The 14616-nt window shown below is 32.7% G+C and overlaps 1 pseudogene; it reads left to right on the forward strand.

The window, feature by feature from the left end:
- Positions 1 to 12914, forward strand: part of LOC115522840 — a 32367-nt pseudogene extending 19453 nt beyond the window's left edge.
- The last annotated feature ends 1702 nt before the right edge of the window (positions 12915 to 14616 follow it).

A 14616-nucleotide genomic window follows, 5' to 3' on the forward strand; every position in this document is an offset into this window, starting at 1 on the left:
TGCTGCAATAAAAGTTAGGGTGCATGTATCCCTTTGAATTAGTATTTTTGTATTCTTTGGGTAAATACCTATCACTGCAATTGCTACATCATAGTGTAATTCTATTTTTAACTTTTTGAAGAACCTCCAAACTGTTTTCCAGAGTGGCTGCAGCAGTTTGCATTCCCATCAACAACATAAGGACGTTCCCCTTTCTCCACCTCCTCATCAACACCTATTGTTTCTTGTATTACTTATTTTAGCTGTTTTGACAGGAGCGAGGTGACATCTCATTCTAGTTTTGATTTATATTTCCCTGATGATGGGTGATGATGAATATCCTTTCATGTCTCTGTTAGCTGTCAGTGTTTTCTTTAGAAAAATGTCTATTCATGTCTCCTTCCCATTTTTAATTGGATTATTTGTTTTTCGGGTGTTTTTATATGTTATTTATACATTTCTTTCTTTCTTTCTTTCTTTCTTTCTTTCTTTCTTTCTTTCCCTTGTTTTACTCTTTTTTTCTCTGTCTTCAAATCCTCATTCTTTTTAACATTATCCCCCAACCCTGAAAATATTAAATATTTCCTTAACCTCAGACCCAAAATATCCAACATAAGAGACAGTCATGCAGCCTCCATCCAGATATCCACAGATAATGGAACCAATTTGTTGTAAACTGAAACTGTCACTAATTGCCACCCTCAATACCATGAAACTTCTCCAGCCAATTATCTGATACATCTCAGAATGGCCCTCTGTTTCCACTTGCTCAAGCCAGAAAGCAATGAATCTCCTTTAACTGCATCGTCTCCATCAACAGCCTCATTTTCAATTTGTTGTTAAGTACTGACAATTTAAACTCAGAAATAGTTATTGAATTTATTGTCTTCTCTCCAACATAATTATTTCTTCTCTGAATCAAGCAGAATTCTCCCAATTTATCCCACTACCTCCAATTGTGTCTTCTTTCTGGATATTATCCACACTGCATAGTGAAATTTCTAAAATGCAAATTACAGTTCATTGCTTTCTGGATAAAATCCAGTATCTTTGCATAACCAATATGTCCTCTTACATCCTCCCACATTGCCTCACTTTCATAATATTGAAATTGCTTTCTAAATGGTGTCCTTTTCTCCATGAAGCAATCTGGCATTTGCCAGAAAATTCCTAATAAAACCTTGTATCATCGAGTTATTTTGTATTGCCTGTATTAAAGTTCATACTCAGCTTTTACACCTTCCACAGCCTATTATTTTTATTAATCCCTTCTTTTCTCCTGATACCACATTATAAGTGATCTTTTGTTCTACTGGTCTATTCAGTACCCTCCTTACACCCTCACTTTTCTAAGACTTTTACCTTGCATAGAATTTTTTCCATATTGTTCTCTACTTCTATTCATAAGATTAATGGCAAAGACTAATCCTTCACACTCATATTCTCATGGCTTCCTGCCACCCATATCATGTAAGTTTTATTTTTTCTCTAAGGTTTCTAAAAAGTAAACAAAAATTAACTATCTCAGTTCTTGTCTTTTATTTGAATGAATAGATCTATGCATCCAGAATGGCAGATGGAAAGCTTTTGGGGAGTTTGAGTGTGTCTACAAGCTATGGCTATAAAACACTGAAACAGACTTTTGAACACCATACATCTGTTTTCTTTATAAATTTTAAATCTTCTTCATTCACAGCCATCTCCCCATTTCCTCCTTAAACCTATGAAATATTTACCTTTACTACTTGTTACCAATATACTACACTTGCATATCAATTACACTACATTTTAAAGTAACTTGTATTTTTCACTTGATTATTTATCTCTCTCAAAACTAACAACTATTTGAAGTAAACATGTCCCTCAAGAGTCTAGTGAATTATAACCAATAATATATTTTTAAAGAAAGAATTTCTCTGAAAACTCATATTTTATTTAAAATTTATATAAAATTTGCATCCTGTTCTATATAAAGATGGTTTGTTATATCATATAAAGGTAAAAATCACTTACTAAAGCAAGATAAAGCAAGCAACCAAACTATCCTTAGTTTCTCTGCCTATATTTTTTTATCAGTAGTTGATGTGGTTTCATTAATCTATCATTTATTTCTTCTAGTTATTTCCTCTCCTCTGCTTTATTGCCAAAATATTACAACATACCTTTATGAAATACGAGAATACAAATGGGAGCTATTTAAATTTTGCTGCAAATAATAGTCCATGTGTTATTTCTTGGTCATTCTCATATAAAAACAGCAAGACTTACAGTCAAGGTAGTCCACAATGATAAAAATAACTTTAAAATAAACATCTAAGTACATTCAGTGCTTTTATAATAAATAATACATATTACTGATTTATTTATTATAATTGTGACAGCAATGTTATCTTTATTGAAAAGCCTACTGTTGTGGATTTGTGGCATAATATTGTGTTTTGCATATATAACGATTTCAAGTTTAATGTTAATGATTAGAATAAATAATTCACTGATATCAATCTTTGATATTATAAACTTCTTATTTTTAATCACTAATCCATGTTTCCAACTCAAGCATAATTAAAACATGATTATGTTTTGAATGATGATAGTTCGATAAGTTTACCAAACATATCATTCACACAAACAAAAAATATGTTTCTTCATGATTATTTTTTTTCCCAGAGGTAGGGAGTGGAATTTGACATTGACTGAAGAGTTAAAATTATTGGTAAGAAAAATATGTTTATATAATAATAAATTTATATATATATATATATATATATATATATATATTTAAAGATAGCTTTGTAAAGTTTCCTAGTGGCTGATCAAGAAATTTTAAATCATTACATTTGTTAGACCAATACAAGCTGGTCAGATAAATAACATCAAATCAGTTATTTGTTCTCCCTAGAGAAACTCACTGAACATGGGAGTGGTTGTAGCATTGATAACACTGATAATAACAATTTAAAAAGAAAAAATATATTAATTACCCAGTAAGAGCCTAATATTTTCTTTTTTCCCAACTTCTTGGGGATTCTTATATCTTGAGTGAGAAGTGTAATATCTGGAAATACAATTTATTTCTCTGTATTACTTTCATCATGGCATTCTTCTGTATAGGATTAATTTTCCTTGGTTCATTTTTCCTGTAAGCTATTTTAAAGTGGGGGGGGGATATATTATTGTTCAGAAAATTTATCACTTGATGGCAATAAATCAAACAGCATGTGTATCCTGGCTTGAAACAAAAATTAAGATGAAGCACAATTTATTTCAACCAAATGAAGTTTGAACTCAGAATTCTGAAAGGTGCCTACAATCTTCACGTTTTGACTTGATGTAACCACTTGAACTAGCTCCATTCCAGGAGGTGGCACTTGTATGAACTAGATCTAGGTTAAAATCATGTAGTTATTGCAGCCTTTGCTTTCCCCAGTGAGAATATTTTCTGTTACATTGAAAAGCTATTCTAGGTCAGCTTTTGAAGCAATGGTGCTCTTGACTCTTTCCTTTTTTGAATTGCTCTCAAACTGAAAGGAATATTTGTGAAGTACATCCCTTCTTAGATCCCACCTATGAAAGAAGAATATTTTATCCACTCACTTGATTTCATCTTCCTTTTAGCTTTGTGCCATTTCTTGTGACTTACAACCAGCTTGGGCTTCCTCGCATCATCAAGATAATTATACTAAGCTTAGTGCTGACAGTTCAAAGACAGCTTTTTAATAAAACAAGAAAAAATATTTTCAAAAAAGAACTTAACTTATTTTTCCTTTGATCATCCACAAAACAGTTAATTATATAAAACATTTCAAAACGTTAAGTTGAATCATAGAATCTCAATACTACCATTGCACTGTGCATAGGGTAATACTTAATTGGTTCAAAGTAAATATGTGTTGAATAAATATATTAATGCATTTCCTAATTCAGCATGAAGTATTTAATATCTCAAGGTCATTGGGCAGGTTTATGATGCTTCACATCCTTTGTGATGATCTTAAAGTGTTTCATATTTTTGCTTGATTCTGTTCATGAGAAACCAGATAGAAAGGTAGATTTAAAAATTATCTGGAATTGAAATTTATTTATTCCCAAAGGCTATCAAGAAATAGCTCTATAACATGTTTTGAAGGATTTCCAAATATCCCTATAGATATTTATTTTAACTACTCTGTACAGCCCATGGTGTGTGTATATATATATATATGAGATCACCATTTAAGAGTTTCTCTTAGTCTATTAAATTTAAAGAAAACATTTGCTTATTATTATTAAAATATAATTATTCTATATATTCAAATTGTTAAACCTCATTGATTTATTGGATTTTTTCAGAATAAGCAATTGGTGTAAAGAGCAGCAATTTAAAAAGAATTACTTAAAATAAAAAATGGCAGGACATTTGGGTAGCTCAGTTGGTTAAGCATCTGACTCTTGATTTCAGCTCATTATCTCAGGATTGGTGAGACTGAGCCCAGCGTTGGGTCTGCACTGACGGAATGGAGCCTGCTTGGGGTTGTCTCTTTCCTTTTCTCTCTGCCTCTCTCCTGCTCTTGCTCTCTCTGGCTCTCTCTCTCAAAATAAATAAATAAATAAATAAATAAACAAACAAATAAACAAACATTTAAATTTAATGTTTAAATAAAAAATAATAAAATAAAAATCACTATTCTTTGACTCCAGATTTGTTTTTATTTAGACAGGTAGACACTACTCACAAAACATCAGTTTTCCCCTTCTCTCTTAGAAAGCTTACCACTTGAACTTTATTTATTGTTCTGGCCAAATAGGTATAAGTGAGAATTAGTGATACTGATTTTCAAAAAACACTTTTAAACAATAATTGAAACCTGCAGTTGTTCTTTGCCCTTTCTTTGTTCTATCCTTCTTTTGTAACACTCTCCTGATACTGGATATAGAACCCCTGTTCATAACTATCAGGTGACAAACCATATGATAAAGATGACTGGGCATGAGGAAAGGTGTGGGCATTTTATAACAAAAAGAGCTGCTATATTTGTCCTGGGGTATTTGCTTCTGGAATTCTCTTATGTAAGGAAAATGCAAACTTTGTTTAAGCCGTTTTTTAGTTATATTCTCTTTTACTTGCAGTAAAAATGCAATCTCTAACTAATTAAGATGCTTAAATTTAACAACAGGAGCTAATAATGGTGTCAAACCCACACATAACCTTACAAATACATTTTTTTAATTATTAGGTTCCAAAAAATATTATTTTACCATAAAGGTTTACTGTGAAAACAAAGTTTTAAAAAACAACAATATACACTTAATGGTTGACACTGCCTTTGAAATCCTCACATAATTTCAGATACTCAGTGTCCTAAACTGAAATAGACTCAGTTGTCCTAGTCTTCCTATTGCAATTTAGACACATATAACTTTTTTATTCCACCAAAAATAAAAATCTAGTTATATTATTTGAATTACTTAATCTTCTATTATTTTTTTTTATTTTAACTCTCTGATAGTTTTATAATAGTTGTAATATTATACATAATTTACCTTTTTCTTTCATGTTGCAAATGAGGCAAGATAAGAGAGTGATTTAAGAAGTTATAAGTATTTTCTATTGAGATAACTAAAGATAGAAATTACTAACCTTTATTAAGACTTTGTACTGATAAACTACATGTTACTTTATTTAATCCTCACAACAATCATAATGTGATACACTTATATTCTCTATTTTACAGATGAAGAAAATGAGGCACGCTGAGGTCAATTATCATGCTCAAGGCCACACAGTAAAGGCTGAAGGCAGGATGTGAACACAAATTGTTTGGCTCCATAGCCAGCACACTTGTCCTGACTGCTTTACTATACTGCCCAAATTCAGTAACAGAACCATTTTAGAAATATTTCATATGTACATTTCATATGTACCTGTGGGTCAAACTGACTATATACCAAAGTTCATATATTGACTTTTCTTGAATAATTGTGGTTTAGCCTTTTCAACAAAGCAATAGACCCATTAACAAAAGTCTTATGGAGTAAGGTAGATGTGGGTATCATGACGTAGATGTAGATATCATGAGGAAACAAGAGTTGGCGTTATAATACTGATCTCCAAGTAAGACCTTAAATATTTTTCTCTAAATGGACTTTTGTCCTTTATCTTTTTTCTTAATTTCCATTTCCACCCCCGGCATACACACACACACACACACAAAGTTGTTGCTGCATTTTCCTTTGTGTCACATACAGAAATATAGAAGTTTCCCTCCATATCCGTTAATTCCACCTCATCCCACAGTATCTGGACAGGTTAAAAAGTATGCCCCATATGTATAAGATGAGAGGGGAAAATTAAAAATGGTTAAAATTTTTCCCCTTCATTTCACCCTTTGATGCCAAACCTTATTTCTACTCACTTGAGCTACCCAGTAGCCAAATCTTTGCCTCTGTTTACCACATACCACATATCATTTATTCAAACACACGTTGAATTCCTTTGTAGTCATTCTTGATCATGCTTTCCATACGGTGTGTACAAACCCGGAAACAGAACACCGCTAGAACAATTATTTTCATTGACTTTTTACCTTCTGTTCTCTCCATATTGTGATAATGAGAATAACACCTGACATGATTTCTGATCCCAGTCAAGTTACCTTAAGCAAGTCTTCCCTATACTCGGATGATTGGCAAGTTCAAATTCAGAAGTCCCGTGAGGCATGAAGCCCTTACCACTATATGGCGTAAAGTTCACCTGTGTTTTTTGCCTATTATCTGTCTCCCATGATGAAATGTAAACCATGTAAATGTAGTTTTGTCCACCACCATGTCCCCAGCAATTAAAATAATGTCTGGCACATAGTAAAAGGTTAAGAAATATTTGCTGAATGACTGTTGAATTAATTTATTGCCCCACCCATATTGTCTATTGTCTATCATATCACCCTAGGCATCCAACGATCATTTCACCTCTCATACTGAATGCAGTATTCTGTTTATTAGAATGGCTTCCCTGCTAGACTGTGAGCTTCTTGAGAATAAGCAGTGTGCTTTATTCTCTTTTTTGAGATACCTAGTGCACAAGAGTTCTGACTATACATTTTTTGAATGGTAATATGGAAAAATATTTTTCATGATTATGGTATGCAACCTTAAAATATTGTCATAATGGAAGTTAATGTGAAAGTATAAAACATATTCCATGTTTAGAAACTCAAAAAATCACTTTTGATAATTTTGTCTTAATACCTACTTAACAAATGATGTATAAAATATCATAATAGATATCTACAACAACCAAAACCTCCTGTAACTTCTTATATGTATTTTAAGATTTAAAAAGAAACAAGAAAAAAATATGATGTTGTTATTTATGGGCAATAGGTGTGTATTTTTATGGATTTTTTGTTTCTTACAAACACATATTTCTTGTCTCCAGGAAAATACCTTAAGCCAGTGGATTTAAAATTGAATTCAAGATGTAGTTGTCTTATAAATCTGTAAGAGAGCCCTTATACTTTTACACTAAATTGCATGTGAAAACAAAATAAGAAAACTTTCAATCATGATTGAAATGAATTTATATATAAATTTCTCTCCCAATTTCAATAGGGGCAAGTTCTTTAGTTAATTTTCTGTATCACAAACTTATGTATTCTTAGCTTGCCTTATGATCAAAGTGAATGGATTTTAACATAGTGCCTGAATATTTTTAGCCCAAGGTGATTTGCTTTACAGCTTCTTTGTAATAGAAGCATATTCATTTCAAAATAATATTTACATTTTAAAAAATATTTTCCTTAATGAAGAAAGGGGCTATATTATTTTTTATTTTACATTGTCTAAAGGAAAGCAAAGACTTCTACTCAGAAATTCAATTAAAATATATATAGTTGTGTGTATGTGGTAGAACTTTTAAAATTAATTTACTTCCTTTAGAAACTTTCAACTATACAATACAGTACTGTTAACTATAGTCATCATGTTGTACACTACATTGCCAGACTTTTTTTTTGATATTATAACTGAAAGTTTATATCTTTTGACCAATAACATATATATATATATATATATATAGGTAATATATTACCAATTACCAACTATTACATATATAATATATATAATGTATAATATACATATGCATGTATATGTACATATATAATATATATTATACATATATAAGTACATATATAATATATATATAATAGACACATATATGTATAGTATAATAATATAATATATACATATATATTACATACATATTATGTATAATATATATGTACATATATAATATTCTATATATATTACTATTATGGATGTGTTAACTAATCTTTTTGTGGTAGTCATTTTGCATATATATGCATATATAAAATCACTATGTTGTACACCTCAAACTTACACAATGTTCTATGTTAATTATATTTCAATAAAGCAGTAAAAAAGAAATACATATGTATATATATATATATACTTTTGAAAATTTTTTATTTTTAAATTTTTTATGTTCATTTTTTTTTGAGAGAGACAGGGTGAGGGGGGAAGGAGCATAAAGAGAGAGAGACTCAAAATCCTAAGCAGACTCCAGGCTCAGAGCTGTCAGCACAGAGCCCATCATGGGGCTCGAACTCACGAATTGTGAGATCATGACCTGAGATGAGTCGGACACTCAACCGACTGAGCCACCCAGGTGCCCCTACTTTAGAAACTTTAAATAAAAAGCTCAATGCTTGACATTTGTCTCCTTGCTCTTCCCCACACATTACCAACACATTTCTTCCTCAAGTCCTTTACTCCTTGTCTTCCCTTTGCCTGAAATATTCAAAACCATTTTCTTATCATTATTCAACAAATGTTAGATTTTTAACATTTTTTTTTTTTGCTTCTTATAAGGATCAGTCAGATAGGATAGAGGCTCACCTTAAAAAAAGAAACAACTTGATTTTTAACTTTATTACCTCTTTAAAGATGTTATCTCCTAATACATTTACATTCTGAGGTATGGGGAGTTAGGACTTCAACATATAAATAATGGGGGCAACACAATTCAGCCCAGAACATGAACTTGAAATGCAGATATTATATAAAAAAAGGACCAACAATTCAATTCTGTCTCTCGCCTCTTCCACAGTAATATAATTTCCAAATTTAGCTAGATATATGATCTTCAGCATAAATTAGAAATGTGTGAAATCACAGATATCTTTTTTAGTTGAAACACAAAAATAATCAATTGAAGAGCTGCATTGTCCAAATGCTTTAGTTAAAATGAGTGTGATGGTTGATTGACCACAAGCAACTGAACACTTTAGAAACATGAAGACTACATATTATATCTGAAAACCTTTATTTGTTGGCCATAACTAAGCAAAGTTATATGACTTTCATCACTGAGATTTAAATTTTTCTGCAAACCTTGGAAGTGTCTTTAATTTCTTCTGTTACCTTCCTTTCCGTTGCCTGTATCACTGATGAAACAGCTCATATTAGCATCTATTTTGGATGATGGGATGATTTGGAAAATAGAATTCATGCACATTGGAGATAAATAAGAAGTACTGTGGATTCAACTGAAATTACCTTCTCTGGTCTTTTTTTTCAATTATTTAAATTTTTCCCTTGTTGGTATATATAATTGACATATATAATTGTGTATATGTATACGGTGTATATGTACATAGCATGATGATTTGGTACATGTATGTATTGTGAAATGATTACCATTCTTAAGTTAGTTAATACATCCATCATCTATATAGTTACTTTGTGTGTGTGTGTGTGTGTGTTAAGAACTTTTAAGATCTATTTTCTTAGCAATTTTAAATATACAATACAGTATTGTTAACTATAGTGACCATACAGTACATTAAAATCTCAGAATTTATTTATTTTATAACTAAAGTTTATATCCTTTGACCACATTCACCCATTATTCCCACTTTATCCTGTACCACTGGCAATTGCCTAGTTTACTCTCTGTTTGTGTAAGTTCGGCTTTTTTATGTTGCATATGTAAGTGAAATCATACAGTACTTGTATTTCTCTGTCATGGCAGTATTTTCTTCTTGTTTTGACTGAATATTCCATTATTCCCAGACATGTGAGCATTTCAGGTTAGCAGTTTATTAGTTAAAACAGAAAGGAGAGTGCCTAGCCATTCGTTTTTTTTGGTTCTTAAGGGTGACTCTCTCATCCCCAAGAAAGAGACAGGAATCTGTAATATAATATTGAAATAATAGGTAGAGGTTAGGGCAGAAAGCCCAAGGCCTCCTTCTTCTAAGTCTTGACACAAAAAGAAATCTTCTCAGATACAAATTCTAGGAAGGGGAATCATACCTGGCAATTCCTCTAAGTGGAAGGATTTCCCTCCTTCAGAAAAAAAATAAATAAATACATAAGAAGATAGGTATTTCCTTCCACTGGTCTAGGTAAGGCAAAGGGGAATAAATTTCATGACATAGGCCTGATAATAATTTTTTAAGATAATAAGAGTTGGCAAAGTTGTGGAGAAATTGAAACTCTATATACACTGTTGGTAGAAATATAAAATGATACAACAGCTGTGGAAAACAGTATGGCGACTGCACCAAAAATTAGAAAGAGAACCATCATGTGATCCAGCAATCCCACTTCTGGGAACCTCTGGCTAGGGTCTCTGCTTTGACATAGCCACAAGCGGGAGCTAGGTCCTCCAAGGTCTAGGCACTGGTTGCTGTAAGTCCCACCACCTTCTCCATCTCTACCTCAATCCAGTGGGCTATTCCCAGAATTCCTCATTGAGGCAAGACCCAAATAGGCCTCCCGGGAAGTGTCCCATTTGCTGGGCACCTTAGATATACACCTTGGACTCTCTTCTCCCACTGGAGAAACCATAGGCTGGGGGTGGGAGGCAGGGAGTGGTTGGTTCTCAGTGCAGTGCTGTGCCAGCTTAGAGAAAGGGTGATATGGTCCAGTGTAGCTGTTCTACTCCTCTTAACCTTCTAATGCAGCCCTTCTCTGCATTATGGTCTAGGGGGATGCTTCAGCCCTATACCTGGGTTCCGGGGCTTTCAAAATGGCATCTCGTGTATTAATAGTTGTTAGTTGGTCTGTTTGCGAGTGAGTCTGATGTTGGAAACAATCTATGTTGCCATCTTGGTTATAGTACCTACTCTATCTTCAGTCTTTTTGAGAATAAGGAAAAACAAAGTCCTATTTAGTTGAATACACTATTATATGGCTTTTACTGTTCTCTCTAAACATGTTCCTAATACTTTATTTAATTCATTAAGTCAGAGTAAAAGGTTTATGAATCTAAAAAGTGTTAAGTATGTATAAAAGAAAATATGGGCAACCATGGAAAACAAAATAACTACATGAAGGAGATCAAAATAATCAAAACTGTTTCTAGAAAATGACTCTATATAAAGTAAATCTCTGGGAAAATATATAATATATGTTATTATATATAATAATATATAATATATAATAATACATGTATAATATCATATGTAATATTATATATTATTATATATGATATATATTATATATATTATTCTATATAATATAATATATATTATATATAATAATATGTATAATAAAATATATTATATATAATAATATGTATAATACATATTATTATATATAATGTGGGGGAGGGACAGAGAGAGAGAGGGAGAATCTCAAGCAGACACCTTGCTGACCGAGGAGATCATGACCTGAGCCAAAATGAAGAGTTGGACACTTAACCAACTGAGCCATCCAGGTGCCCCCCAAAAAGATTAATGTTAAGCAATTAGGCTCTGAACATTTCTGGTGTGAGAAAATGGAAGGAAAATGGGTTATAAAGAGGGTTGTGGAATGTTAGCCACTAACATAAATGTCATTATGTTCAAGTGGTGATCTGGGTAATGCAGAGGGATACAAAACTTTGTATACTTATAATTTTTCTGGCCAAGGAATATTTAATCAAAACAACCTGGAATCTGAATGTAAGAACTTTGATGTACAAATGCAGTCAGACCATTGGATATATGGAATTTTATACCCCTTCTCCATTCTTATAGATACTTCTCAAATGAATATTTTGCTCATATTGAAAGTTTCCCGGGGCACCTGGGTGGCTCAGTCGGTTGAGTGTCCGACTTCGGTTCGGGTGGTGATCTCGCAGTCTGTGAGTTTGAGCCCTGCGTCGGGCTCTGTGTTGACAGCGCAGAGCCTGGAGCCTGTTTCAGATTCTGTGTCTCCATCTCTCTCTCGGACCCTCCCCCCATTCATGCTCTGCCTCTCTCTGTCTCAAAAATAAATAAACGTTAAAAAAATTTTTTTAGAAAGTTTCCCAAGGGCCCATTGATATTGTGCCATTTTTAATATTAAGTATGAGAATTAGAGCCATAGTTTGAATACACTTAACAAGCAGTACTCTGGCTCTTCCTGTTCCCCATCATTGCACCAGATCAAGGCAAAAAAGAGAACTCCATGTGGGAACTTCCCATCTACAAGCTCTGCCTCAGTATCTGTAGGGTGGGAGGAGAATGGACAGACTGACTCAGGCAGCTAAGGTACTGGGGCAGTTGACAGGCCAGACCTTTTGTGTTCTCCAAAGCTAGACACACCATCAGATCCTTTGGCATCAAGAGAAATGAAAAGATTGCTGTCCACTGCACATTCCATAGGGTCAAGGCAGAGGAATTCCTGGAGAAAGGTCTAAAAGTGCTGGAGTGTGAGTTAACTTCTCCAGTCCTGGAATCCTTGGTTTGGGGATTCAGGAACACATCAATCTGGGAATCAAACATGATCCAAGCATTGGTAACTACAGCCTAGATTTCCATGTGGTTCTACGTCAAGTTTCAGCATTGCAGACAAGAAGCACAGGGCAGGCTACATTGTGGCCAAATACAAAAACAGGATCAGCAAAGAGGAGGCCATGCACTGGTTACAGGTGAAGCATGAAGCATGATGGGATACTCCTTCCTGAAAAATAAATTTCCATTTCCATCCAGAAGACCAAGACCGACAAAAACTTTTCAGTGAAATGCTAAAATAAATAAATAAGTAAAATTTTTAAAGAAGGCAGCAATCTGACACGCCTATGAGGGTCTAGAAATTATTCATTGTCTATGTTGTTGGTGTACCTTATTTCTCAGGCCTCTTAACTGAATATGGCTGGCTTCCTCTGCTGCAGACCTGACAAATTTTCAATTCCTGGCAGACAAAAATTTTAGATAAGAGGCCACTTCCAGTCCAGACTCTTAGGGACAAACAAGAGGAGATTGGGGAGATTTATCACAAGGGGAAATTTGTTTGTAAAGAACAATGCTCTGTTGAAATCTAAATTCATCAATTTTTACATCCAGCTTGAGAGATAGCTATATTGGTCCTAGGTACATCCTCTTCTGTGTGACATTCCTCTTAATGACTCACTCTGAAATATGGCAAGCATAGACAGTCCTATTATTACTAATAAGGCTGGTTTCTGCCCAGAACAAGAGTTTTTTATATCTTATCAGGTAATCAAGGATTCCTAAAAGTGCTGCCTTTCCTAGGAAAATATTTGCAAGTTTGACAAAAGGAACTGGAGTCAGACACAATGCAACACTTAATTCACTATCAGCATTTGGATGCACCTCTGAAAGGAGGTGTATAGTTTCCAAGTTGGGAATTTTGAAGTATAGGAGTAAGAGTGTCTTGATTGGATCTCAGTGTGAATTCCAGGATTGTTAACTGTTTGGTTCCTTCAGAAAACCACACAACATAAGTGATCACTAAAGCAAATTAAGTTTATTCTATTTATTTTTTTAAGAGAGGACACCATTTTGACAGTCTTAGTAATTCTTAGAAGAAATTGGTTGGTCGTGGAAGATATTAACACATCTCTGAGTTTGTTCTCAAGTGGTTTAAGAGGTTTCAAGGTGAGAAATTGAGTATAATCAGGCCAAGTCAGTGACAAAATCATGTAAAATTGATGGGCACTATGAAGTGAGGTTTGTGAAGCAAATCTTGATAAGTAAATTATTTCATAAGTGAATTGTTTGCTTAGCTTAGCTTTCTATTCTTCTAACAGGAGAGAGTTTTCCAGTTACACAAATTGGTTTTCTGACAATAAAGTCATTTATTCCTTTATAGCCTTAGCTTTCTGGGCAAGAATCTTCTGAAACAAATAGTTGTCATGTTGACATAGATGATCTTGGTTCTTAATCCTGATAATCAAGTTGTGTGGAGGCTAGTGATTTTAATTCCTAACATTAAATACAATCCAGAAAAATAAATACTGGCATTTGTTTACATTAAATTATCTTTTATAAAATGAAAAAATTACCAAAAATAATTTGAAAGATAATCCTAGCCATGAAAAGTTATTTACAACAAATAAAACAAATAAATAATTACTATCAAGTATTTATTTATATATAAATAACTTCTACAAATCATCAAAAGAAATATATATATATGTATATAATGTATATATATGTATATATATGTATATAATATGTATATATATATATATATATACATACTATATATGTATATATAGTATAAGAAATCTTATTGGTTACTAATATATCAGAATTTATTCAACTTCTTTAGTAATCTGAGAAAGACCAACTAAAACTATTAAGCACCAGTTAAAAACTATAACATTTTCTTAAATTAAAATTTTATAAAACTCTCATGAAGGGTTAAAAA

Source organism: Lynx canadensis, chromosome C2, assembly GCF_007474595.2.
Source record: "Lynx canadensis isolate LIC74 chromosome C2, mLynCan4.pri.v2, whole genome shotgun sequence".
Taxonomy (NCBI): domain Eukaryota; kingdom Metazoa; phylum Chordata; class Mammalia; order Carnivora; family Felidae; genus Lynx; species Lynx canadensis.